This window comes from Peromyscus maniculatus, chromosome 6 (genome assembly GCF_049852395.1).
Source record: "Peromyscus maniculatus bairdii isolate BWxNUB_F1_BW_parent chromosome 6, HU_Pman_BW_mat_3.1, whole genome shotgun sequence".
Taxonomy (NCBI): Eukaryota; Metazoa; Chordata; class Mammalia; order Rodentia; family Cricetidae; genus Peromyscus; species Peromyscus maniculatus.
This window is the reverse complement of record NC_134857.1, coordinates 14,553,318-14,579,628: the sequence shown is the minus strand read 5'-3', so window position 1 is coordinate 14,579,628 and position 26,311 is coordinate 14,553,318. Positions and strand designations below refer to the sequence as shown.

Genomic DNA, 26,311 nt, shown 5'->3' with positions numbered 1-26,311 from the left:
ATCTCAAACACATGGTTATATGTATTTTTACCATGAGGAAAATGTTTCTCATTGAAGATAAAATTTGTACCTTCAACTTCATCAGAAATAACTATCATGATACTAAGGTCATTTAAAATACAGTTTCTTCACAGATTGAAACGAGTCTTTATTCGCAGCTGTTTGGGAGGCTGAAGCAGGAAAATTGAAAATTCAAGGCCAGTGTGGGCAACTGAGTGAGACCCTGTTTCAAAGGAAAAGGTAGAAAGGACTCTGGGACACAGTTCAGTGCCTTCACCAGCCTGTGTTAGACACTGGGTTCAACTCCTGATGCCCCCATCTCCCTAATGTTGAAAACTAAAGATCTCTAGAGAAATCAGGGAAAATGTTCAAGGCGAACAGAGAACAGACTATGCACATTCACTGTTTCCTCCAGACCCCTTAGCCAACTCAGCCTCATCATTCATCCTTTCATGCATTATATCCATGGAATCAGAAAAAAAACGTATAATGAGCACAAAGGACCTGTTCCCAAATTATGCCTGGCTTTCAATTGGGAAAAGTGGTGAATAGATCTGAAAGACATGAGTGATCCTATCCCCAAGACATCTCTGTGTCAGCCTCCTGCTCCTTGGCAATAAGAGAAATTACAGTATAAAAAGTGTATCTCATTCACTGCATTAGGCCCATTTAGCTGGGGTACAGTAATCTATGATGTTGTCTTATTTAATGGTTTGAGTTTCCTTTTTTATCATTTTCTGTGTCAAAAATCATCCTATCTACATATCAGCATCTAATAGCATCAAATTTCAGGTGCTTTTTGTAAATATTTTCAACATTTTAAAATGATTCTTTTAGCACCTCAACATACTACTTATTTTAGTAACATTTTGAATTGGAGTATGCCACACACCCATGCAGTCATGCAGACAAATGATGTACATATTGGCCTAAACAAAATATTAGTTGACTTAATACAGCAGTTTTTGACAGTTGGGGAACACAACATGTTCTTATATTCATTCTGCAATAAGAGTTTTATAATTTTAAAAAGAATATTTAGTAATTTATTGTACATTCACTTTCCTTCTAAGTAGTGTACACAACTTGAGAGCATTGTCTGATGAACTGAGATCTATGTGAATTATGAAACGGCTTGTTGGTTTTTGATATACTTTCTTTTTAATGAAATAGTAGGCAATAGAATGTAGAGTCAATTACCTGGGCTGGGGACATTATTTGTAAATATTTAATTCACATTTTAATATATATATATATTAATTGTGAGTCACAGCCTAAACAACTCAAAAGCATTTGTTATGAGCTATCCAAAGTAAGCTAGAATCAGCTCTTTACTTTCCAGACCTCTTTTGAAATCTCAGTATTAAGTGGATTGACACTCCTATTTTTAAATGAACAATTACCAAGTCTCTATGTTTCCCATAAAGGGATTTAAGCAACTTAATTTTAAAAAATTAACTTTATCCTTTTTGTATACCTTCTCAATCATTTTAATGTCTGGCAGACGATAAACACAGTCACTTAGAACAGATTCAATCAAATTCTATTAACACTCAATTTCCCTCTCAGAATCCACCCACTCTAAGGATTGCCAACCTTCATATCCCAGTGTCTAACTTAAGTTTCTTTTATTAGATGCTTCTTTAATCATCTTCTTCAGAAAATGCAGTTCAAGCCTGGGCTTCAGAGTTCAGAGTAGATAAAAGCCATCTGCTAAGGCTAGAGGGTTTTTTTTTGTTTTTTTTTTGTTTTTGTTTTTTGTTTTGCTTTGTTTTTTTTTTTTTTAAGTAAGTGGCAGTGGGTCCCAGAGCAAAAATAAATACTGAAAATGTCCAGGTGCTGGTATCAAACCTGCAGTTCCATTGATTAATATGTCAAGATAAATGGTCTGACACAGGCATTCCCCCACCCCCACCCCCATCCCCATGCATTCACTGAATTTCAGATGCTATGACATCTTCATAAAGATGCATAACAAGTATTCACCTTGGAGTAGTAAAAGATAAACCATTATAGAAAAAGGGGAAATCTTAATTAAAAGGCCAATTTATCAAAGTATAATCTAATCTGTATTATACTTCACCCTGATTGCGGCTTTCTTTCCTGGACTTAAGGATACATTTGGCTCCCAGCAACACTGAAGCTCATTATAATCATCATTAAAATTACACTTTTCTCAAGTCAGCAGGAGTTGGGTGTCTTGCCCAAGCTGTGCATTCAGCCCCTGGGAAAAAGAACTATCAGGCCGTCCATCAACTGACCCCTTGGGATAAACCTGAATGGGCTCTGATGAGCTTCAAAGGGCGCAATCCAAAGGTCTTCCTGACACAGGACCCTGCTGTCTCTTGCTTCCTGTATAAAAGTAGCACTTAAGCTTCTCTAAAGGGCAGACTGGTGTTTAAATGAGTCACAGTCTTGCAGAGCATACACATATGTGAAATATATAAAACAGGTATGCTCCATGTAGAAATGCTACATAACAATGTAACATGCAATGTATAAAATATGTATATGCACAGTATATATGCACTCATATGTAAATGAAATTGCTTATGTGAACAAAACCAGTGACTCATCTTTCCAAAAAAACATAGCTTAATTCAGAAATCATAGTGTCCATAATGATTAAGTCTTTTAAACTCCCTTCTAAAAGTGAAAATGCATTGTCTCTACTAGCTCTGTTACACATTTGTGACAGAAACCAAAACATGGTACACTTGCTCAATTTCATTTTGGGCAACTCCTCAATTGTTGCATTTTTTATTACTTTATAAATATTTTGGATATGCACATGTTTTTATTCCTTGGCCATGTCTAAAATATTCGAAAGGAATATTTATATGACCTGCTATTTTCACTAGACACCTTCCAACCATGAAGAGTTGAAATGTGTTAATCAAAATCTAATTAAATAAACATATTTTTACAAGTTTAAACCCTTTTCTTTGCATCATAACATAAAAGCAAAATAAGCAAAGATTTGATTTTTCTTTTTCATTTCAATTATAAACCAGAGCAGTTTGTAGACAGGTTTATACAGTTCCAAAAAAATTTTATCTGCAAAGCCAGATTTACTTAAGTCTTTCAATTCATCTTAGCAAAGTAATGTGAGGAAGCAGAATGAGAACTTGTACACACTGTTAAATACAGAGAAAATAATGAGGAAACCATAGTCCAGTTTGCTTCTAGTAAAAGGATTACAAAACCTTCTTCATGATACACAAAAATAGCTTATGGATCCCCTTTCTTTCTGAAATCACAGAAAGCAAACACTCTGAAGCATGAAAACTCTTTAGTAAGTGAGATAACTCACAAATAAAATCGTTCCTTTCCCTGTGGAACAGGAAGACAGAAGAAGCATTCTGATTTTGTTTATTATTCTGTTGGTATCAAAGTAAGACTTGACAAAAAAATTTCAAGAGGAAGCATTCCATACAACAAATATGTACATGGCATAAAAAGGTCATATACGTGGGTCATCCAATGTAGGTGTTTTAATTCTTATCAGACAAAATCAAACCATTTTCTGATTTGTAAGCAGGAAGTCACATGGGAATGACAAAAGGAAAAAAAATCTGAGAAAACCTTGCAATGCAGATGAAAAAGGAAAGAAATTCTGACTACTGTGGACTCCAACTGCATAGGACCATCCACTTCTCTATAACCAGTCTCTCACTCCCTTTAAAAAGCTACAGTCACCACTTTACTGGATTTCAGGAAGAGGAAGCTCTACAAAGTGTTTACCACCAAAGAACCCCGTCCCCTTCACCAGCTCTCCAAAAAGGAAAAGAGAGCTCAAACTTAGCTCTCGCCATGTAGCCATTCTGGGACTCTCTGGTGCTCAGGACAAAACCCTTCTGACCTAAGCTGTTCTACTATTCTCAGCTTACCTGAGAGTTTCCTCCAGCATTTCTAAACCAATACTGTTAACAATATATAAAAATTTGATGTACTCAGTTATCTGATTCTGCAGACTACTCATTTATACCCCTCTTCTTTACAAAGTACTCCATGAACATCTTATCAATCAGAAATGGAGAGTTTGCCCATTTGTTAGCATGTGTCACTTCCAAGACATTCTCAATTGAGCCAACAATAGAACATAAATAATGTGAGCATTTGTAATAGACACTGCTATAACCAATCATTGTAATCAATTAAAAGTTGTAATTTGAAACTAAGGAAGTTAAGGGGCTGAAAAGACATGATATCATAGACTTGAAGTTCAAATCTATTTGTATTAATCTTTGCATTCACAATTCATTCTATCCCTTCCAAAATTCAATGTTGCCTTTATCTTTTTTGCTTATGAATGCATTGCTGAGACATCTCTTTTTTTTTTCAGAAGAAATAAAGCATATGAAGTAGCAATCTTGAGAAATAGGTCATATATGAAATCAAGTGTCCCTTAAGCATTTTATAATACCAATAGGTACATCTATAATATACTTCATTAAAAATGAACTAAATAATATAATTATGGACATAATAGTTACTGCTACCAGTTGTCTTTTATTAAGTGTGGGTGTAAGGTTGTATTCAAAACACTTTGCACCTATTAGCCTATTTAATTCCCACAAGGAGCTTGTGTTGTCATTAACCACAACTTAAACATGAAGGATTCCTCAATGTCGAGTGAATGTTCAAAGTCAACTATATAGTAAGCCAGGAAGCCCTCCCTTCAGAGCTCATGATTATTGATGTGTAAAGATGGAAAATTACTTATAGTTATTTTAAAATGGCAGCTGTTAGTAGTCTAATCACAAGATCTGATAATATAAAGCTAACATTGCATGTCAACAGAAATGTGTCAGTTAGTAAAACTGCCTATTACACAAGCATTGGGACCTCAGTTGGAATCCGTGGAATCCGAATAAAACTCTTTCATGGTAATATGCACATCTGGAATCCCAGAACTCTGCATGTGGAGACAGATCTTACCTGGAGTTCACTGGCCAGTCATTATAGTCTAACCAAAAGCTCCAGGTTCAGTGAGACTTCTTGTCTCAAAAAATGTAGAGATTAATAGAGGGACACACACACACACACACACACACACACCACACACACACACACACACACACACACACGGGTATGCATGCAGGTGCACACAGAGCCTCACACATGTGCACACCCTGTAGTAAAAGGCTAATGTTTGTTTCCATCCTTCTCCTTTACTTAGGTCCTCTGACTAATATTTTGCTGCCCAAAAGATAAAAAGGGAAAAATACAGCTTCTATTTCTTTTTTTAACTTCTTAGTGACTTCATCCCTAAAATATGAAAATCAAGCACTCTTCTGCTTATACATGTAATTCTGAAAAGAAATATAGAAGTAGCAAGTGATAGCATTAATAATTTGTGTTTCCTAAAACCTTCACTTCTATGTGCATGTTTCTACTTGGGATACGACCCTGAAAAACAAATGCATACTGATTATCCCCCAATACATCTTATTCTCTGTTCTTAGCCATAAAGTATCTGAATATTTGCAAAATATCCTGAATCATTAAGCCAAAGTAGTGGATACAATGAGACCAGCAAACCCACAAACCTATCCTAAAATCAGTAACATCTCTGAAAATTTTTTGTTTCTGGCTTTTGTTTTTGTCTTGAAAAACTTAGAATATAAATTTTATAGATGTTTCTTTGTATACAAACCCCTAAATAATAAACAAACATATATTATAAGCTTTTAAGTTCTTAAGTCTGATACTCACAGCCAGATTCTCACCTCTTACCCTTGAGGATATTTAGTCTGGCTGGTACATGCATGAAAACAGTTCTCACTAACATGCCTTTAAGGAAAAACTACATCAAGACACAGCAGTGACCACGAGGCCTATGTTTTCCATGAACTGCTCATTTTACTCTGTCACGTAATTAACTGTTTCTTATTATGCTCTAAGTTTATAAAGCCTAAATTGCTTATCTCTAAATGTAGATACTAAATCCAAAATGAATCAGGTAACAAGGGATTCTATTTTTAAAATATCTTCAGTTAATAAAGAAATTTACAGCTGCAATTAAATTTCCAATCTTTTAAGATTTCATTTACTTAACCGAACTCAGAGTGCCCTAGCACTTTACCTGTGTTCTGTGGAGCACACAATGGGCCTGTAGAACAGACTTACCAAGTACTCAGGAACCAAATTTTAGGAATTCAGTGTTAGGACTCATTCTTAGTAGACAGGAATTGAAAATAATTCCAACACTTTGCATTGAAAACGTAGTGGTGAGATATATGTAAGTGCTGAAAACGCAGACTGTGCTCCACAGTTAGTACATGCATGAGGCATGGAGAAGTTCCCTACTGAATGTGAGTAGGAATACTGCAAGCAGGAGAGTATTAAGTGGAGTGCCAAACACAGTGGTAGCCAATATGCAGAGTGAGCTGTGATCCAGGGAAGTATGGAGACCAAGGTGGGTGTGAGGGCTCACATCTGCAAAACAAGCGGCAGGAAGGCTGAGGCAAGAGTTAGTGGTTCCCAAACAGAATGGGCTACAGAGGGAGACTCTGCCTCAAAAAGCTGAAGAAGCCAACATAACACACAGGGAGAATTGTATGCATTCATTTCTACATGTTATTTTTGTGCCGTGTCCATATGTGTGGAGGTGTATGCATGAGACAGCATTCATGTGGAGGTCACAGTAGAACTTGCAAGAGTAGGCTTTCTCCTTCCACCATATGGTCCCAGGGATGGAATTCAAGTTGCCAGGTGCAGCAGCAAAGGCCTTTACTCACTGAGCTAGTTTGCAAACCCCAGAAAATAAACTTTGAAAATACATTTTATGAATTCTTTGAAAATTTCATACATCATATTTTTAACCTATTCACCCCTCTTAGCTCCTCCCTCACCACCCTTCTTCTTCCTTCCCACTCAACTTTGAGATTGCTTCTTTTTTTTTTCCTTTGTCCTCCATCAAGTCCAGTTTGTACTGTATGGTTAGTCTTGGGCCTTGGGCCTGCTTTGGTGTGTGGTCATCCTATAGGTGAGGAGGGGTCACATCATTATAAAAAAATGGCTCTTCCTCTCCCAGCAGTCATCACATGCTAAACTAAGTGCACTGTTGGTCTTTTTTTTCATTGTATCTGTTTGATGCTTCACAATGAATGATGCACACATATACACTCACTCATATCTATAAGTGGTCTTTCTACCAAAACCTACACCGAAAGATAAGTGCATCACCAGTTTGACAGGGCATTCAAAATATAACTAACTTTAGATAAAATTTTCAATATATTAGTACTGTATTTTATATATATTTACCTTTGAATTCATTATATAACCTCAGTTTTTAAAATACATAAAATGCTAAATTAAGAAACAAAATTCTCATTGCATCCTCATAGTTTGGTACATGAATTTCTTAATTTTCCCTATGCTTTTCTAGGGATACACATACCTACTATAAAGTCAGTTATTAGTTTTGATCATGAATATTCTCCCTCATTCTCCTTACAAAACCTAGGTCATTATGACTACATTTTTGGTCATAATTAGGTAAAATTATGTTTTCTAATGTCACTGAATTAGTCCTAGTACCTCCACAACAAAATGCTGGACCAAGCAGGAAGGTCCTCCCATGCTACACACGGCTGTGGTGACGTATGTGTCTAAATTATTTGGCACGATGCACAGAACACAGTGTTTTCAATTACTAAAAATCCCACAAGATGCCAAACAAGAACAGAAAAAAAGACAACACAACAGAAATTTGCTATTGGGTGGGGGCCATGAGAGGCTGAACAGGAAAAGTACTTGCCACCAAGACTGAAGACCTAAGCCAGTGCCCAGGACCCACATGGTAAAAGGAGAAAACTGACTCTAGTAATTCATACACCACTTGAACACCATGGTATCTCACACACACACACACACACACACACACACACACACACACACACACACACACGGTAAATAGTTTAAAGACATATGCTGCAGAGAGTGCTATTTTTCCCTCCCAACACAGAAAACAAAACTGAAAAGATATTAGCTAAAAAGTAAGCCCCGACTGTACAAGATGCCTTGTTTCCTGAGGGGTGCATGCCTCTTACAGGTTTTGCAGCACCAGGTTGATTGGTAGAATAGACAGAGCAAGCTCCTATTTCATCTCCTTTAACAAGCCCTTTACTATATTGACCCTGGGAAAGGATAGATCAGATATTAACCTGGTAAGAACAGACACTGTACTTGATCCTAGCTGAGTGGCCAAGAAGCCATGAGTGCCATTTTTTTAATAAAAACAATAAACCAAATACATCAACTCCAATAAATCGTTAATGTCTTTGCAATATATTTATGTAAGAACTCTGGTCACCTCAGAAGTTTGGGGCCCTGGGCTGTATGCTTTAGAAGACCATAGGAATCTTTCCTCCTTCTCCTATTAGGGGATAAAGAGTTTCTAGGACCAGGCAGATGTGTCCAACTGCAGTTTGCAATCCCTTCTTTGGCTGTTCTCCAGACACCCATGTCTATTATATTCATGGAGGTATTTTGTTTAACAACACTTTTTCAGGTTTTTTTTAACCTTATAGATCTGTTGTTTATATATTATACTTTCTAGCTTTGTGCTTATGGGGGGTGTTTGTGTGTGAATGTGTGTGTCTCAGTGTTTGTATGTATTTCTTGTGCTTTTTCCTGCTTGATTCTTTCCCTATTCTGGTTTGTTATCATTATTATTATTATTATTATTATTATTATTATTATATGCCTGTTTTCTAATGAGAGGGAGAAAGAAACAGCATAGAGTTGGGTGGGGGAGGAGGGGAGGAGGACTTTGGAGGAGTAGGGGAAAGGGAAGCCATAATCATAATATATTATATGAAACAAATCGCTTCAGTAAAAAAATCATTTATATATGTATATATAATACTTAACATATATATTTGAGATTTGTGTGTGTGCATTTCAGTACATGTACTGAGGTCATAAAAATCTTGCAAGAGGAGTCAGTTTTCTCCTTCTAATATGTGAGTCTCAGTTATCAAGTTCAGGTTATCAGACTTGGTGGCCAATGCTTTTACCAGATGAGCTATCTTGTTGTCCCCTGGTCTTTAATCTGTAATGGTCTGAGCCTAACTCCTCACTCCTCAACTGCTCACTCCTGCTCTGTTTTCAAACAGGCAGAATGTCCTAGTAGCATGAACATTCTGCAAACAGAAGTCTCTCCAGCATTCAGCTCCGTAGAAGTGGAAGGTGAAGTTGACAACACTTACCAGTGGGATTTTCGGGAGTGAGGGCACAGGCTTCTTCTCACTACTGCTCTGAGATAAAGTATTGCGGACAGTCAGCCAAGCAACAAGATCCTAAGTGGGATACCAACAGCCCCAAATTTCTAAATGCAAACCAGGCTTTAAGATAGGATATTTATCAAGGCAGTAGGCCATAACACATTTAACAGTTTGCTGGCATATTTCATGATTTTTAAATATTTGCCAATGCCCCACAAAGTGTTAGAACCAGACTACATATGATTAGTACTCTTGGCCTCAATGTGAAACTGTAATGATCAAAATATAATTTCTTATATAATTGCTATTATAAATCCACTCTGACTCTAAGGGGCTTTACCTGTCACTGTTAATTAAAGCTGTGCTTTGTCACCTGTGATGATCCATTGACTACAGCAAAAGTCGTTAATTTTTGAACCAATAACAAATTACAAAATGTAATTGCAAGGGCTGTTTTATTTCCAAGGTTAGGTAGTGAAATCGCCTTAATATTCAACAAAGGTGAGGTAACTTTTGAGTGTTACCATATCCCTGTCTCACAGCCCATTGGGTTTAGTATTGGCAGCAAGCACTCTATAATTTTTCAGTTTCTTAATTAGATTTAGCCATTAATTTAACTATTCTATCATACAGGAACAGAGAGTGCAACCCTATTTGTTAGTTCATTTTTCTTTCTGCTTTTACTAAACAATTTCTGATGGCCACATATGGCCACATATTTGCTTCTGGAGATTGTTAATCATCCAGTTATCTATGATGCATGTCATTGTATACACATTGCTTTGCTTCCTATTGGCATAAAAACTTAAAAATTTTAGCTGTAATCATAATTTATATTTGCACAAAATTTACAAAGTAATTAAGGCACATCTGTCTTACTATTTTTAGTGTATTTATTTTATTATATACTTTATTTATGCATATAATATATGTACAGGTACCCACAGAGGACAGAAGGGGGATTATAAGATACCCTAGAGCTGAAAATACACACATTTGTGTGCCAGCAACGTGGGTGCTGAAACTGAACTACTGAACTGTGGGCCTCTAATAGAGCAGCAAGCACTCTTTTTGTTGTTGTTGTTTGTATTTTAGAAAAGTATTTTAGGGTATTAGATTTTTTTATTCATTTTACATATCAATCACAGGTCCCCACCTTCCCTCTTCCTGCTCTGCCAACCTCCCCGACCCCGACCCACTCCACATCCCCTCCTCCAAAAGGCTAAGGGCTCCCATGGGGGTCAGCAGAGCCTGGTACATTCAGATGAGGCAGGATCAAGCCCCTCCTCCCTGCATCAAGCCCCTCCTCCCTGGATCCAGCCCCTCCTCTCTGCACCAAGGCTGAACAAGGATTCCCTCCACAGGGAATGGGCTCCAGAAAGCCAGCTCATGCACCAGGGATGGATCCTGATCCCACTGCCAGGGGCCCCTCAAACAAAGCAAGCTACACAACTGTCTCCCATATGCAGAGGACCTAGTCTGGTCCCAGGCAGGTTCCACAGCTGTTGGTCTAGAGTTCTTAGGAGCTTGGTTCTATTATCTCTGTTGATTTCCCCATCTGGTGCTGGGCCATGGATCTCTGCATCTGCTCCTATCAGTTGTTGAATGAAGGCTCAAACAGGGGATTCACCAGTCTGATCACCAGGGTAGGCCAGTGTAGACCCCTCTCCACTATTGTTATTAGTCTAACCTGGGGTAGTCCTTAGGGATTCCTGAGAATTTCCCTATTATCAGGTTTCTCCCTAATCCCTTAATGTCTCCCTCTATAAGACATCTCTTTCATTGCTCTTCCACTCTGTTCCTCCCCCAGCTCAACCATCTGTTCCCTCATGTTCTCATCCCCATCCCCTCTCTTCTATGCCCCCCCATTCCCAGTTTACTCATGGAAATTCCTCTATTTCCCCTTCCCAAGGTAGATCTATGCGTCCCTCTTAGGGTCCTCCTTGTTTCCTAGCATCTTTGGAGCTGTGGGTTGTAGTCTGGTTATTCTCTGCAGCAAGCACTTTTAACCACTGAGACATCTCTCCAAATCCTGACTTTCTTATGCTTTCTTGCTGGTCTGTGAAGCATGCTCTTTCTTTCCTTGCATGGATAAATTAAACTGATGTCCACAGAGTATTCTCAGTCACATGACTATTATGTGGCAAAGTCTTTGACTCTAAGCCCATGACATTTCTAAAACGCTGTGTATTTCAAATCGCTTGTTTGATGGATAAGAACAATGCAAATTTGCAAACATAAATGTGGTGGTATTGTGTTCTCCAAAATATTGTGCACCCTAATAAACTTATGTGGTGTCAGAGAACAGAACAGCCACTAGATACAGAGGCTAGAAAATGGTCGCACTCACGCCTTTAATCCTAGCATTCCAGAGGCAGAAGAAACCCATCTGGATCTCTGTGAGTTCAAGGCTACATTGGAAACAGCTAGGCATGGTGACACATGCCTTTAATCCCAGGAAGTGAGGGCAGAAAGCAGAAAGGTATATGGGGCGTGAAAACCAGGAACTAGGCTGGTTAAGCATTGAGGCTTTTGAGAAGCAGTTCAGCTGAGATTCTTTTGGATAAGGACTCAGAGGCTTCCAGTCTGAGGAAACAGGATCAGCTGAAGAACTGGTGGGGTGAGGTATCTGTGGCTTGTTCTGCTTCTCTGATCTTCCAGCATTCACCCCAATACTTGGCCACAAGTTTTTTTTTTAATAAGACCTGTTAAGACTCCTGCTACACATATACCATAGATGTAGTGTCTTCCCAAAATCACCAAATAGCATCATATCAGAAGATATCTATGAATAATATGTAGGTTAGACAGAGTTACTGTAAAAAAGATTCCCTTTGAAATATAGAAGCCAAGACAGGAGGCCCCCAAAGAGTCAATGGGTACAGAAGTTCTAAGACAGAAGATAATAGTCATCATGGGAAGAGTTATGAACAGTGAAAGTTCAGTAGGCTGAGGGGGACTGAGAACTTCTCCCAGGGTGAGTGAAGGTAAACACAAAGGTTTTTGGTTGGTGAAACCACATCACAAAGGCTAACTGATGGGGCCAGTGAGATGGCTTACCTCCAAGGCCAAAGACTTGAATTCACTAGGATGCTGTGGGACGGTCTATATGTCAAATTGCTCTGATTGGTCAATAAATAAAACACTGGTTGTCCAGTGGCCAGGCAGGAAGTAGGTGGGACAAGGAGAGAGGAGAATTCTGGGAAGCAGAAGGCGGAGGCAGAGAGACACTGCAGCCGCCACCATGACCAGCAGCATGTGAAGATGCCGGTAAGCCACCAGCCACGTGGCAAGGCATAGATTTATGGAAATGGATTAATTTAAAATATAAGAACAGTTAGCAAGAAGCCTGCCACGGCCATACAGTTTGTATGCAATATAAGTCTCTGTGTTTACTTGGTTGGGTCTGAGCGGCTGTGGGACTGGTGGTTGACAAAGATTTGTCCTAACTGTGGGCAAGGCAGGAAAACTCTAGCTACACTAGGACCCATGTGATGGAAAGGGAGAACTAACTCCTTCAAGTGGTCTTCTCACCTCCATATGAATGCTATAACCTGCGTGTTCTGCACACACAAGCTAATAAATAAACAAATATAAATATAATAAAGTTATCCAGGCAGTTGTAGAGTATGCCTTTAATCCCAGTACTCAGGAAGCAGAGACAAGCAGATCTCTGTGAGTTCAAGGCCAGCTACTGAGTGAATTCCAGGAAAGGCTCCAAAGCTGCACAGAGAAATCCTGTCTCAAAAAAAGCAAAACAACAAAAAAAATGTAATAAAGTTAAAAGCTCAGAGAAAAGAAAAGACATAGAGGGTATGTGTCTATCCCTATCTGCCTTAAATCTTTTATTACAATTATTTCAATAATTGCAAATGTAAACATGCATCTAGCTAAATCTAGTCTGACCTCTATTTGCAGACTGGTGTCACAGTTCAGTGATGACTAATGAATACAGTGGTCTCAATCAGACCCCCTAAGAAGTATCAGAAAGCAATAGATCTGAAGACCAGGCAGGCAAATCAGAGTAAGACAAAGCAACTAAACCCTAGCTAGGATAACAGGAAATGCTGAGTGTAGAAGTGAGAAGGTTCTCATACTTGTAGGAGACAAGGTAAGGTAGGATTTTCTGCCCAGACATCTCGGAACCAGCAGATCTATCTGAAAGAATCTACACTAGCAAGGGAATTAACAATAATATAAAGACACGTGGAAAGGAACATGTGTTATCATTGTACATGTAATGGGGTAATTTGAAAGGAGTCCAAATCTTAATTACATGAATTGTTTAAATCACAATACATCTATTTTTCAAATGTTGTAGATCTACACCTACTAACAAACCCTCCTAATCCTGTTAAGTAAACAGAGAAATGACAGAACAGTAAATGTGTATATCTGTATTTTAGAGGTTTATAAATACTTGCTTATAAAGTATACAAAGGAGCATACAAATCATAAACATTCTTTAGTGTTTTGAGACGTATCTCTCTGTGTAGTCCATACTCATCTCCTGTCTCAGCGGCCCAACTGCTTACACCGCAGCCATGAACCCCCACACCTGGCTGCCATAGTCTATTTAACAATAATGTTGCCTGACAGCAAGGACTATGCTAATCATTTTGTTTGCATATTTTGAGTTTCATGATATGAAAGCTAATTATAAGTTTTCATGTAATCACAACATAATAGAAAAGGGGAAATATGGTAATATTTTATTTGTACTAAAGTGTGATTTTGTATGTTAATAAATAAAGTTGCCTGGGGGTCAGAGCTAATAGCAAACCTTAGCAGAAGCTAGGCGGTGGTGGTGCACGCCTTTAATCCAGCTCTTGGGAGTCAGAGCTAAGCGGATCTCTATCTGTTCAAGGATATAGCCAACTGGAGGCACATGTCTTTAATCTCAATACGAACCATAGAAGACCTGGAGGTCTGTACAGACAGGCTGTGACTAGAAGGTCATGTGGTTGGGTTTTCAACCAATGAGAAGGCAGAACAGAAACACTATAAAAAGACAGACACACAGGAAGTAGGTCTCTTTCGGAGAGGTAGGGCAACAGAGACAGTGAAGAGTAAGGTTTTTAGCTCTTAGCTATTGCTCTGACCGCTTGGCTTTCATCTCTGTATTGGCTCTGTGTTTCTTATTTAATAGGACGGTTGGTTACATCTACACAACATTCTTGCTTAAGTCCCACTAACTTTAGGATGTAATTCTCTCAATTACATCTAAATGTTTTTCTCTATTACATTTAATCTTCTGAAGACTACCAAGGAGGTGTTGATCAAATGGAGTCTATGAAGGTCATAGACTCATGTGCACCTTGATTACAAAAGAAATGTTTGTTTTGTGGTGGGGGAGGGGTTCCTAGGGTCTCAAACAACATGAAACAGTTTGGAGGACCACAGGGAAAATTAAAAGCTTCATTTTTAAAATTGGGAACAGTAAGTAATGCTTTTCTTCTTTCTTTAAAGGTTTATTTAATGTTTATATGTATGAATGTCTGTCTCCATGTATGCATGTATACCATGTGTGTCTAGTGCCCATGAAGGCCAGAAAAAAAGTTGTTGGATCTCCTCAAATTGATCTAGAAATGGCTCTGAAGCACCATATGGGTGTGATAAATGAACCTTGGTCCTCTGCAAGAGCAACAAGTACTCTTAACTACTGAGCCATCTCACCAGTCTTCAGTAAGGCTTTCCTGAAGAATATAGATATTTCTCCCATGCTTGTGACAATAATCCAATTATTTATCATAAAACTTCCTATCTGCTATCTTTTCCCTATTTTTCACTTCTTTTCATAAAAATGTTTCCTCAATTAACCTTCAAATAATATTTTGATTATGTTACTTCATACATAACTATAAGCCTGCCATAGAATTTCAAAGCAGCAACCAGCCTTTTGCTTATCTGGAAAGCATTGACTCAAATGGGCTCTTCCCACTAAAACATTGTTATTTTCAAATTCTCCTCTTATCTCAAGAAAGTATTTGAGAGGAAATACTGAGAAGGAAAAAGGAAATCCAGAAAATAAATGTCTTAGCAGGCTGCATGCTTTGAAAACACTTCACAAAGCTCAATTTCTTCCCATCAGAAAAGATACACACTCCAGCAATGCGTTCACTACAGATCCTGTAAACTCTCAACACATTTTTCAAACTTCACTTCAAGCTTGCCACAAGATGTAGGTCACACATTCATACAGCTCCTATTATTTCAGCTTAAAGAATGTTTCAAAAGAATCTTAACTGAAAAAAAAATCAATTTGTACATGCATGTGTCTAAGGTGATCAGTGCCTCTGGGTTGGCTAGTGTCTGATATCATAGATTTGAGGGGTAACACATGAGAATTTGAAGGATAAAATCCCAAGGGAGGGCTGGGAGGACAACTACATGGTTCAAGTGCATGCTCCTCAAGCATAAAGATTAAACTTTGAATTCTCAGCACCAACAAAAAGACTGGAAGAGAAAGACTGTGACTGTAGACCTAGGGCTCCTATGGCAAGATGGCAGGAGGGGCCAGAAGAGTCCCCACGATCTCATAGGTCAGTTAGCCTGGTGTATGCAACAGTGTATGCAACCATGAACAAAAGAGGACCAACACCTGAGGTTACTGTCTGACCTCCACATGGGTGCTGTGGACAACATGTGTGAGACACAGCGGATAGAGGCAAGAAGAGGAGGAGGAGGAGAAAAGACAAGAGAGGGAGAGGGAGAGAGAGGAGAGAGAGAGAGAGAGAGAGAGAGAGAGAGAGAGAGAGAGAGAGAGAGAGAGGGAGGGAGGGAGGGAGAGAGGGGGAGAGGGAGAGGGAGAGGGAGAGGGAGAGGGAGAGGGAGAGGGAGAGGGAGAGGGAGAGGGAGAGAATTCAAAGTGACTTCCCACTGAAGAACATTGTCTAGATTGAAAACACCCTGATTGCTGGTGCTCACAGGGCAGCAGAAGCAGTAGAGTTGCCCCAACTTTGGCTCAGACACATTGTGACCTGGTGACATGAGAAGGTGGACAGAGAAAACATCACCTTCAAAGCAAATGCCTCAACACGTGTGCCCTTAACCTGAAGAGACAATGCCACAGTGGCGGCTTTCAAATCCATCAGCAGTGTTACCAAAAGTGACTTCCACAGTGTCCAACTACTCTAATGTCAAAATGACATGGTTTTCACCATCACTGAAGGAGTAACAGTACTATGATTAAATCATCCTGTGTTGTGGCACAAAAAAGTAAACAACAGGAATTATTAGTCACCAGATTACGTTGTGTTCTACCATAACAAATTTTTCTCAATATATTACCAAAATCTTCAATGTTTCGGGCAGCATCTCTGTCAAATCTCCCTAGTCAAGTCTGTGACTCATCATATAAACTATCTCTTTCACAGATGAAATGTTGATTTTTTTTTCTGTTATGAGAATTTCTGGAAATTGTTCTTATTTACTTCAGTGAGCAACAAATAGCTTCCCACTGACAATGTGAAGCAAGCATCATCTCATTTGAACAAATCTATACAAGACCATGGCTGGCCACCAACTCTGCCTATCTCTTTTATTTTGATTTTTGTGGTGCTCAGGAATAAACCTGGGCTCCAACACTACCACTGACCTACCTCACTCGATCTGGACCATGTTTTTAAACAAGAAGCTATTATGCCACATTTTATTTGGGGACAAAGTCAGATATCAGAACATTGTCATGTGCCAAACTTATGTAACATGCTCATTCCCCCTAAATTATGCTTATGCTTCTTAGACAAGGCACAGCCTAGTAATTACTCTGTATTTGCAAATAAGTGAAGCTCCTGTTTCCCAGCGTGTGTAAAAATTAAAGGAGGTGATAACACAATATGTGTGTGATTTAGGGGACAGTTCAGCCCCAGTCTCTAATTGCCTTCAGGATCTGAATTGGCAAAACCATAACACATTCAACAAAAGACTCCATGCAGGTAGGCCTATAAAACCTAATTATTTCTCACAAAGCAGACCATTCCATTTAAAATAAAAGAAAGTCATGAGCAATAAAGACTATGCCATTAACAATTAGTCTTCGGCACACATGATTAGACTCAGAGAGATAAAGCAGCCTCTAAATTTAATGACGAATCCTGTATTTCTGGCAGGGTTCAATATTCTGTACTAATTATGTTCAAAGACCTTGTGCTACTTAAAGGTACTTACACTGGAAAGTATGACACAATCTCCATGGATTCATGGATAACACTTAACATTCAACTCTGAAATCAAAATACACTTGAATGTATGAATTCAGGAAGAATCTATTGTGTTTTTCAGTTCTTAAGTCTGTTTTTAGGAGAAATTTTAAGCTTCTGCCAATCATAATATTTACTGATACACTTATATTTCAGTAATAACAATATTTTAAAAATGAAAAACACCTTGCTAAGGCAGACTAAGGAATTAAAACCAATTCAGAAGCTCAACCAAGAAAGAGAGCTAATGTTAATTTAAAAAGAGAAGGGAAATTTGTCTATTGTCTTGTCCAACATTTTTGGAAAGAATTTTTTAAATAATGATACAAAAGAGGGCAAATGAACCTATCAGAATTCTCAAAAGCAATCCTAGTTTAGATTTTCTGAAACTGAGACTTCCTTTTTCTCTCGGAGCTTTTTCCAAACCTGATTTACCTATACATGACACAGTTCTACAAAGGAATACCCTGGGTCATTGGTAGTGCTTAATGCACAAGGTTTTTTAAATCTCAAGTATCATAGTGACATTTTTTGCATTAATAGCCCCACAGAGGACTACTATCTTTGTTTTTAGAAAAGGAAGACCCAGGGAGATATTTAATTCATAAATAGCCATAGTTTGTGAGAGGGAACAGCATCCTACCAGCACACAAATGATGATGCTTCAAAAGAAAACCATTTTAATTTTATTTTTGATGTGCAGAATGGAAAGACAAGTAAACACAGTCTCAAAACCACAGGGAAGCTGAGGAATCTTTTTTGCTCTTAACTACACAATAGTTAGTGTCGCCATAGAAACTGACGGCATTGGGTGAAGTGTGACCAACAAACCAGGGCTTCTAAAATATACAGAAATGCCCCTAAAGGCAGGAACAGTCACACACATCCTCCTTAAAATGGAAAGGTGATGACAGAGCCTTTGCAAGGTAAGAACCACAGCTCAAAATCATATAATATTGTAATGAAACTAAGTCCCATTTAATCATTATTTTATCCAAGGGTCTTATAGAAACAAGAGGAACTCCTGGCATCTGGCAATAGATAACTTTGAAGAATTATGCCATTTTGAAAGTTATAAGCATTCTTTTTTGTGTTTGTCCTTCCAAAAGGTTGCTCAGGGGTTGGGCCTTCCTCATGAGTTTACTGCTGATGGCCTGTCATGGTAATTAGCAGATCACATACACTCTTGATAGTAAGTATCCCTGCTCCAGCTGACACATACTCTTGATCGTAAGTGGCCCTGTCCCATAAACCTGTGTCCCTGTCCTGTCACTTGTTTTTATCCTAGTTAGCCATTACCATGTGATAAAGTCCTTCTTCAACTCTGACTTTCACACACAAGTGTTTCTTACAAAAAGTCAGAGGTGGAATGTTGGCAGTTATGAATAGTCTAACAGCATTTCATAGCTCCAAACTTGGCCTAATTTTATTCATAACTAGCTGTACCCTCTTTAGCAAGTCTATTACTCCTTGTTCTCGTTACTTAAAGGGAATATAGAATTTTGCACTAAAATACTCTCCAACTCTGTCAGAAGAAATTAAGAAGTGGCTCAAGGCAGTGTCTAATTTAAACCAAAGTATTACTAATGAGAAAATTTGGTTTAAGTATTGCCTCTTTATTTCCAGTTAACAAATTGCCACAATTTAGTGGATTGGAACATCAGTGATGTATTATCATGTGGTTCTGAGAATCTGAAATCTAAACTTCATCTTATTGGAATAAACAGAATGGTCAAGATTGCATTACTTCAGAAATCACCAGAGGGATCAAGTCCTGGATGTAAATAGCTTCTAAAGACTACATAATCTTGCTTTAGCCATCAACTAAGGTTTATAAGTCCTGATCCTAGCTAGCTTCTTGCAGTTATGCATATTTCTCTGCTTCTAGCCCCATTTCTCTAGCTACTCACAACTCCAGGGAGGCTACCTAGTAAAGAGGACCCTAAGAAAGACACAGGGATCACCCAATAACAGAGAAATGGATGAGATCTACATGAACAAACTGGACATAAAGGTGGGTAATGAAGGGCAAATGTCAGGGGAAAGAGAGCTTAGGGGAGCAGGAGATCTCAGCTAGAACAAGAACAGAGAGGGAGAACAAGGAAAGAGATACCATGATAAATGAAGACCCCATGGAAATAGGAAGAGGCAAAGTGCTAGAGAGGTCCCCAGAAATCCACAAAGATACCTCCACAATAGGCTACTGGCAACGGTTGAGAGAAAGCCCAAACTGACCTACTCTGGTGATAAAATGGCCGAACACTCTAACTGTTGTGATAGAACTCTCATCCAATGACTGATGGAAGCAGATGCAGAAATCCATGGCCAGGCTCCAGATGGAGCTCCAGGAGTCCAATCGATGAGATAGAGGAGGGATTATATGAGCAAGAGATATTCAGACCATGACTGGAAAAAGCACAGGAACAAATAGCCAAACTAGTGGAAACACATGAACTATGAACCAAGAGCTGAGGAGCCCCCAACTGCATCAGGCCCTCTAGATAAGTGAGACAGTCAATTAGCTTGAACTGTTTGGGAGGCCTCCAGGCAGTAGAACTGGGACCTGTCCTTAGTGCATGAGCTGGCTTTTTGGAACCTAGGGCCTATGCTGGGACACTTTGCTCAGCCTAGGTGAAGGGAGGAGGGGACTGGACCTGCCTCAGTTGAATCTACCAGGCTGAGCTGAATCCCCAGGGGAGTTCTTGCCTTGGAGGAGGTGGGAATGGGGGGTGGACTGGGGGGAGGGTGGGAGTGGGTGGGAGGAGGGAGGACAGGGGAATCTGTGGCTGATATATAAAATTAAATTAATTATAAAATAAAAAATAAAAACAAAATAAAAAATAAAGTGAGACACATAATCACATCTGCAATGTTCATTTAAATAGATAGTATTAGGGTCCAGACATCTTTGATAAAAGAATTATCTTGTACATATATTTCACAAACCTTTGAATGGATTTCTCTTGCCCTGTTGTGAACTCTGAATCTTGAGATGTCTGGTAGCATGCTATAAAAGCACCCTAAGCTACTATATACTTATACTAGACTTAGAAGCCCTAGACTTCCATATACTTAGAAGAAAATGTCTATGTGAAACACAACAGGATAGATAATTAATGTATGCTAGTAAAGGATCTCTAACCACTCCCAAATACAATATCAGCATCTAGCATCCTTCTCTCTATACTGTAAATAATTAGTTTGGCCTTCCACATGTCAGTTTCACCTTTTATAGAGAGTTCTTTTATATGCAAGGAATGAATATGACAGAAATCAGACTGTTAGATATAAAAATGCAGATACAGGTTTATTCTTAAAGAGGATTCATCTAAAACTGTGCTTAATTATGAATAGACGTCATGCCAAATCTGAAAAATGACAGAATTTCTGCATTCAATGCAAGAAACTCATTATGGGATCATAAAGAACCAATGCTCTGATCCTTCATAGCATCTTAATGATGGTGAATTTGCTCATTTCTTCCTGGAGTCTATAAAGTACATTATGATAACAGGAGGTTCTCCAAGTATCTTTTCTCACCTTGCAAAAGTTGGTGGCCCAAGTTCACATAAATAACAAGGTAGTTTTCTGTAAGATGTAGATGTAATTAAAATGAACTCATCTGGCTTTTTTGATTGCTTTCAAAATTATATTTTCTAAAAAATTGGATGTTATAAAAAGTAAGAAAAGATATCACTTCTATAGTTATAATTAACATGAGCGTATTTATAAGAATTTCAGAAGGTATACAATTAACATTAATATGCTAGCATATTTTCCAGGAATACATGGTTTGTGTACTTGGGGAATCTGATTCATTTTCTGGTTTACCCAGTTGCCTGTATTCACTCAGTGATTTCCCCAAAGGTGAATGGCTAACTTCATGGGTCCTGTCCTTCTGTTGGCACCAGGGTGACTCTGCTCTACTCTGTAGGCGATGGGCTCTGCTTCACCACAAACTCCAACTTGACAAATCATCCTCCGAGGCACTAGGCACAATCGTGTTCTGTCACTTGCAAAATTGTCTTTTGTGCTTCTTTTCTTATCTTCTTCCAATCTCATAATAGTGGACACTTCTCCCCCATGTCCACACTACATCACTGGTAAAGTGCTCATTACTTAAGAGCAGTTCACAGTACTTCTATTAGTCAGTCATCAAAAAAGTATCAGTAGTTATTTCAATGCCTTTGTGCTCGCTTATGTCTCTGAACTGCAGAACATAAAGTATTCTGTAATGTCAAGAAAACACTTCTCCACAGTGGACACCCCAGAAGTTAAAGCCACAGAGACAGCACAGGATACAGTACGATAGCAGGTATATGGAGGGGCAGTTCAGGAAGAAGGAAAAGACTCAGTGGGGAAAAAACATACCACATAGATATTTAGCTTTCAGCACTCTATATAAATGCCAAGTGTGTGTAACATCCTGCCCACAATGCTAACACCCAGGTGGGATAGTCAGAGGATCCCAAAAGTTGTCTGGCTATACACACTCATCAAAGTGCTGATCTTTGCATTCAAATGAGAGAGACCTTCATCAATATATAGGTGCAGATAAATCCAGGAAGACACCTAGTGTCAAATACACACACACACACACACACACACACACACACACACACACACCTTGGGAGATTCAAGTCAGACATTTCATAAACTTCCATTCTGTAGCTAATTTCACTGATAGAGGAAACTCAGTGTGATGATTAATACTATCAATTTGACAAAATTTAGATTCACCATGGAAACAAATGTCTGGAAATATCGAGAAAGATTTAGATTAGGCTAACTGAGGTAGACAGACTTATCCTAAGTATGGACAGCACCATCCCATGGCCTGTGGTCCCAGAATGAATGAAATGAAGCAAGCTAACCGAGAACCACTGTTAATTACTGTCTGCTTCCTGACTGGATGCAGCATGACTGCCTCAAGCTCCAGTCACCATGACTCCCTAACACGATGGACTGTACTTGAAACTGTGAACCAAGATAAGTCATAGATTCCTTAAGTGGCTTTCAACTGTCATTTGCCATAGCAACAAGAAAAACAACAAACACACTGATGTTTCTATCCACTACAAGAGCAGCATGTTCATATAATCCCTGAGAATATAGCAGAGCATTTTGATGCTGCCCTGAAAAGAAATCAGACCATCTGGCTGCCCTCATGACACATTTGGATGAGAATATCAGGGTGGAAATTAAGGTCAGAACAAACCAAGAGAGAAGATTTGACAAGAGTAGACTAACATATTTAATGTCAAATAGATTTTAGATTTGGCCTAAAATTTATAGATGTCCTCCTTAAACTATGTCAGTGACATTTAGTTTAGATTCCTTTATCCTATGTTCATGCTTTGTAAATGATCATGAAATTTGGGCTTGGAAATGAAAAACCCATAAGGAGGATGGAATAGAGAACAAAACTAAAGGGGCAACATTCTCTCTTAAAATTCATATTAGAAAATTACTGAAAATGTGGTTCATATTTAGAAAACTAAAACCCAATTTTTAAAAAATTACAAGATATAATAATTGTATTATTGAAACTTTAATATATGAACAGTTACATAATGATGCATACAATATCAATTTTTAAAATAAATTACACATTTGTTCATTTGAGAAGATTGTACATATAGATTATTTTTAAGTGTGTGTATATGTATGTATTTGAATGTACATGTGTGTGTGTGCATACAAACATGGGTGCAGGAACCTTCAGAAGCCATAATCTTCTGGAGTTGGAATTACAGGCAATTGTAAACAGCTGGATGTGGGTGTTGGGAACAGAACCCCTGCCCTTTAAACAAACTCTAAAGCCTCAGATGGTATTTTTAAGTGAGGTATAATGTTTCCAATGATCCATGTCCTATTTTGAAGCACATTTTAATACCCAGACTATTTTCATTTATATAACAATTATAAGTATATATTTATGTTCGTAAAATGGAATACTATTCAGCTCTAAAGAAAATAATGTTTAAAATATGCAGGATTTCTGTGTTTGCTCCCTGTTATATACTCAAAACTGAAAACTCGAATCTAGGACCTGAAGATGTTGGAGGTAAGTGATTATGGCTGAAAACACCCACATGCAGGACACAGGATTAGAATGATTTAAGCTAAATCTAACCTAAAAGCCTCCTTTCTATTATCTAGCTTTCATAATTCCACAGGACTATGCAAACTCAAAGAATGGAAGCAGTCAAGTCCTATGCAGCAGTGATCCTATGAATCACAACACTGATCAGCACGGCAACACAGTCCTAAAGGAGCAATAGACTTTATATCCACAAATAAATGTAGTGATCATACTTCATCAAACAGAAAACTGCAACTTTACACAATGCAGAAATCAATGAATCATAAACAGCCAACCTCTAACAGATACATCTTCAACACAACCTTTGCACCTAAAACTCAAGGAACATCATAGAAGAGGGACCAGGGAGACTGTAAGTGCCATAGGACCAGGACTTCTTCTGTGAGACTGTGTCTCCTGTAAATGGCTGCCTAAACAAGATCTGAACAATGACAATATCAATAAACATGCTAATGGAAAAGGGGGAAATCTCATGATGTCTCACACATAGACAAAGAACTGTAAGCATCTAATTACTGCTGAGCCAGGAAGACTTGGCTTTCCCATGATAGAGTCCTCTAATTGTTTGTAAAATACAAAGATGTCAGCCCTGAAGTCATGTAAATACAAACAGAAAATGGAATCAACAAGTTGTACGTTTATATTTGTATATATAGACACACACACATACATACAAAATTTATATATGTGTACATATATAATTAAAGTAAAGAAAGCTATCAATCTGAGATGGGAAAGGTAGGATGGGGTAGTTGAAAAGAAAACAGGACACAGAAGGTGGAATGATTTAATGGTATTTTAATTAAAAATATAGTAAATAAAAATTGTGGGGGGGCTGGAGGACAGATATACAGTCAAAATACCTATACACATAAAATAAAAATAAATATTTTAAAAATTCCCTGGACTTAGAATGTTTAATATTAATGAGGTCACACTTTATATGAAAGAAAAAAGATACATGTTTTCTCATATGCAGAATGTCACCAATAATTTGTGTATACATGTAATTAAGTGTACATGTAGGCAACGTCCAACATGAAGAGAGGAAAAAAGAAAGACTGAATATAAGGGGATGAGGAAGGATTGAATGCAGGTAATGGACATGAGTTATGAAAGAGAATATAAATATAATTATTTTTCTAGTTCTAGTTCTCTTATGGATTTTTTGTTTGTTTTGGTGGTAGATACATGCATAAAATATAATTGATACTGAAGATGTTAAATTTAATGTGAAGTTCTGCATCTTATTTTCCAAATACCTACTCTAACTACATAATAAGTTCACTGGATAGTGTAGACTTTGAGTTCCACTATTAATTTGGGGTACGTCATGTTTTTAATTATTTGCAAGTTTTTAATAATAAAGTTTATTTTAAAAGTGGTTATAAATAAAAACCATGAAATAAAGGCCGGGCGTTGGTGGCGCACGCCTTTAATCCCAGCACTCGGGAGGCAGAGCCAGGCGGATCTCTGTGAGTTCGAGGCCAGCCTGGGCTACCAAGTGAGCTCCAGGAAAGGCGCAAAGCTACACAGAGAAACCCTGTCTCGAAAAACCAAAAAAAAAAAAACAAAAAAAAAAAAAAAACCATGAAATAAGTACATAAACACTTATGCTCCAGGTTACAAGAGTGAGATCATCTATAAATTTTAAGAACTATGTAGTATTAAACTAAAGCCGAGGAATTTTAGAGTAAGTCTAAATAACTCTTCAACAAATTGATAAAATAGCACATACTATTACTAAGCTCACTGCTCATTGGGTAGCAGAGGTAAATGTACAGCCCCATAGAACATGCTCATCATTGTCACATGATAAATCTATCAGAACTTGCTACTTGGGGCTGGATACGGTCAGTTCTGCTATGACTTTCTCAGTTGTATACAACAGAACAATGAAGACAATTTCCTGAGACTTCTTTGGAAAGGGTTAGAGGTACTGTTTAATAGATCTGTGATATGAGAACTGGCTTTTTATTATGGTAAAGGAGCACAGAGTCCTCATCTTTATGTTTTTAAGAATTTAAAACAAATCCAGTATATTGGCACAGGCCCTTGATCCCAGCACTCAGGAGGCAAAGTCGGAAAAGAAGGAGAAGAAAAGGTGGGAGAAAGATAGGGTATGCCGGGGCAAGAAGCCAGGCAGCTGACAGACAGACAGACAGACAGACAGACAGACAGACAGACAGGAGAAGCAGTGAAAGTAAGACATACAGAAGGAAAGAAAAGTAAAAAGCCCTGAGGCAAAAGGTAGATAAAGACAAACAGGTATATATAAGTTAAAAGAGCTAGCCAGAATCAAACCTAAGCTAGGCCAAGCATTCTTAACTAATAAGTTTCCCTGTCATGATTTGGGAGCTGGTTGGTGGTCCAAAAGAAAAAGCAACAACAACAAGAAAAATCTAGCAAAATATTGATGTTTAATGTCTCATTTCTTTCATATGTTCCATAGGGCATAATACAGAATAAGATACAAGCTAAGAACTTGATAAATGTGGAAACTGATAGGTTCTATTATTTTGAACCATTCTGATGTAAGTGAGTGAGGATTTTTGCATCAAAAAGCAATGCCTGCTACCCTTGTCTTTGATGCTGCAGAAATCTGTGAGATGGCCCCGGTTACTGAATGGAGCCATTTGAAAAGTCTCTTAACATCAATGAAGGAGTGGGAATTTGAAAGAACAACCTCACCAGCACTGGTCGTGTTTGTACTTGCAAAGCATAATAAACCTTGCATCTGACAATGCAACACTGAAATGTGATGCCTC

At 38.2% G+C, this 26,311-nt stretch overlaps 1 protein-coding gene, 1 long non-coding RNA gene and 1 other non-coding gene across 13 annotated transcripts in view; 1 reads left to right on the top strand and 2 right to left on the bottom strand.

Moving 5' to 3' along the window:
- Nucleotides 1–26,311, bottom strand: part of Nlgn1 (neuroligin 1) — an 891,533-nt gene that overhangs the window by 570,594 nt on the left and 294,628 nt on the right. The window lies entirely within an intron of this gene.
- On the bottom strand, nucleotides 8,041–8,226 carry LOC121830669 (U2 spliceosomal RNA). Its single transcript, XR_006073881.1, has one exon. It is a non-coding gene; the product is annotated as a U2 spliceosomal RNA (small nuclear RNA).
- LOC143273820 (uncharacterized) lies at nucleotides 22,508–26,091 on the top strand. The gene is made up of 3 exons (XR_013052015.1): nucleotides 22,508–22,643; nucleotides 23,434–23,504; nucleotides 25,996–26,091. It is a non-coding gene; the product is annotated as an uncharacterized LOC143273820 (long non-coding RNA).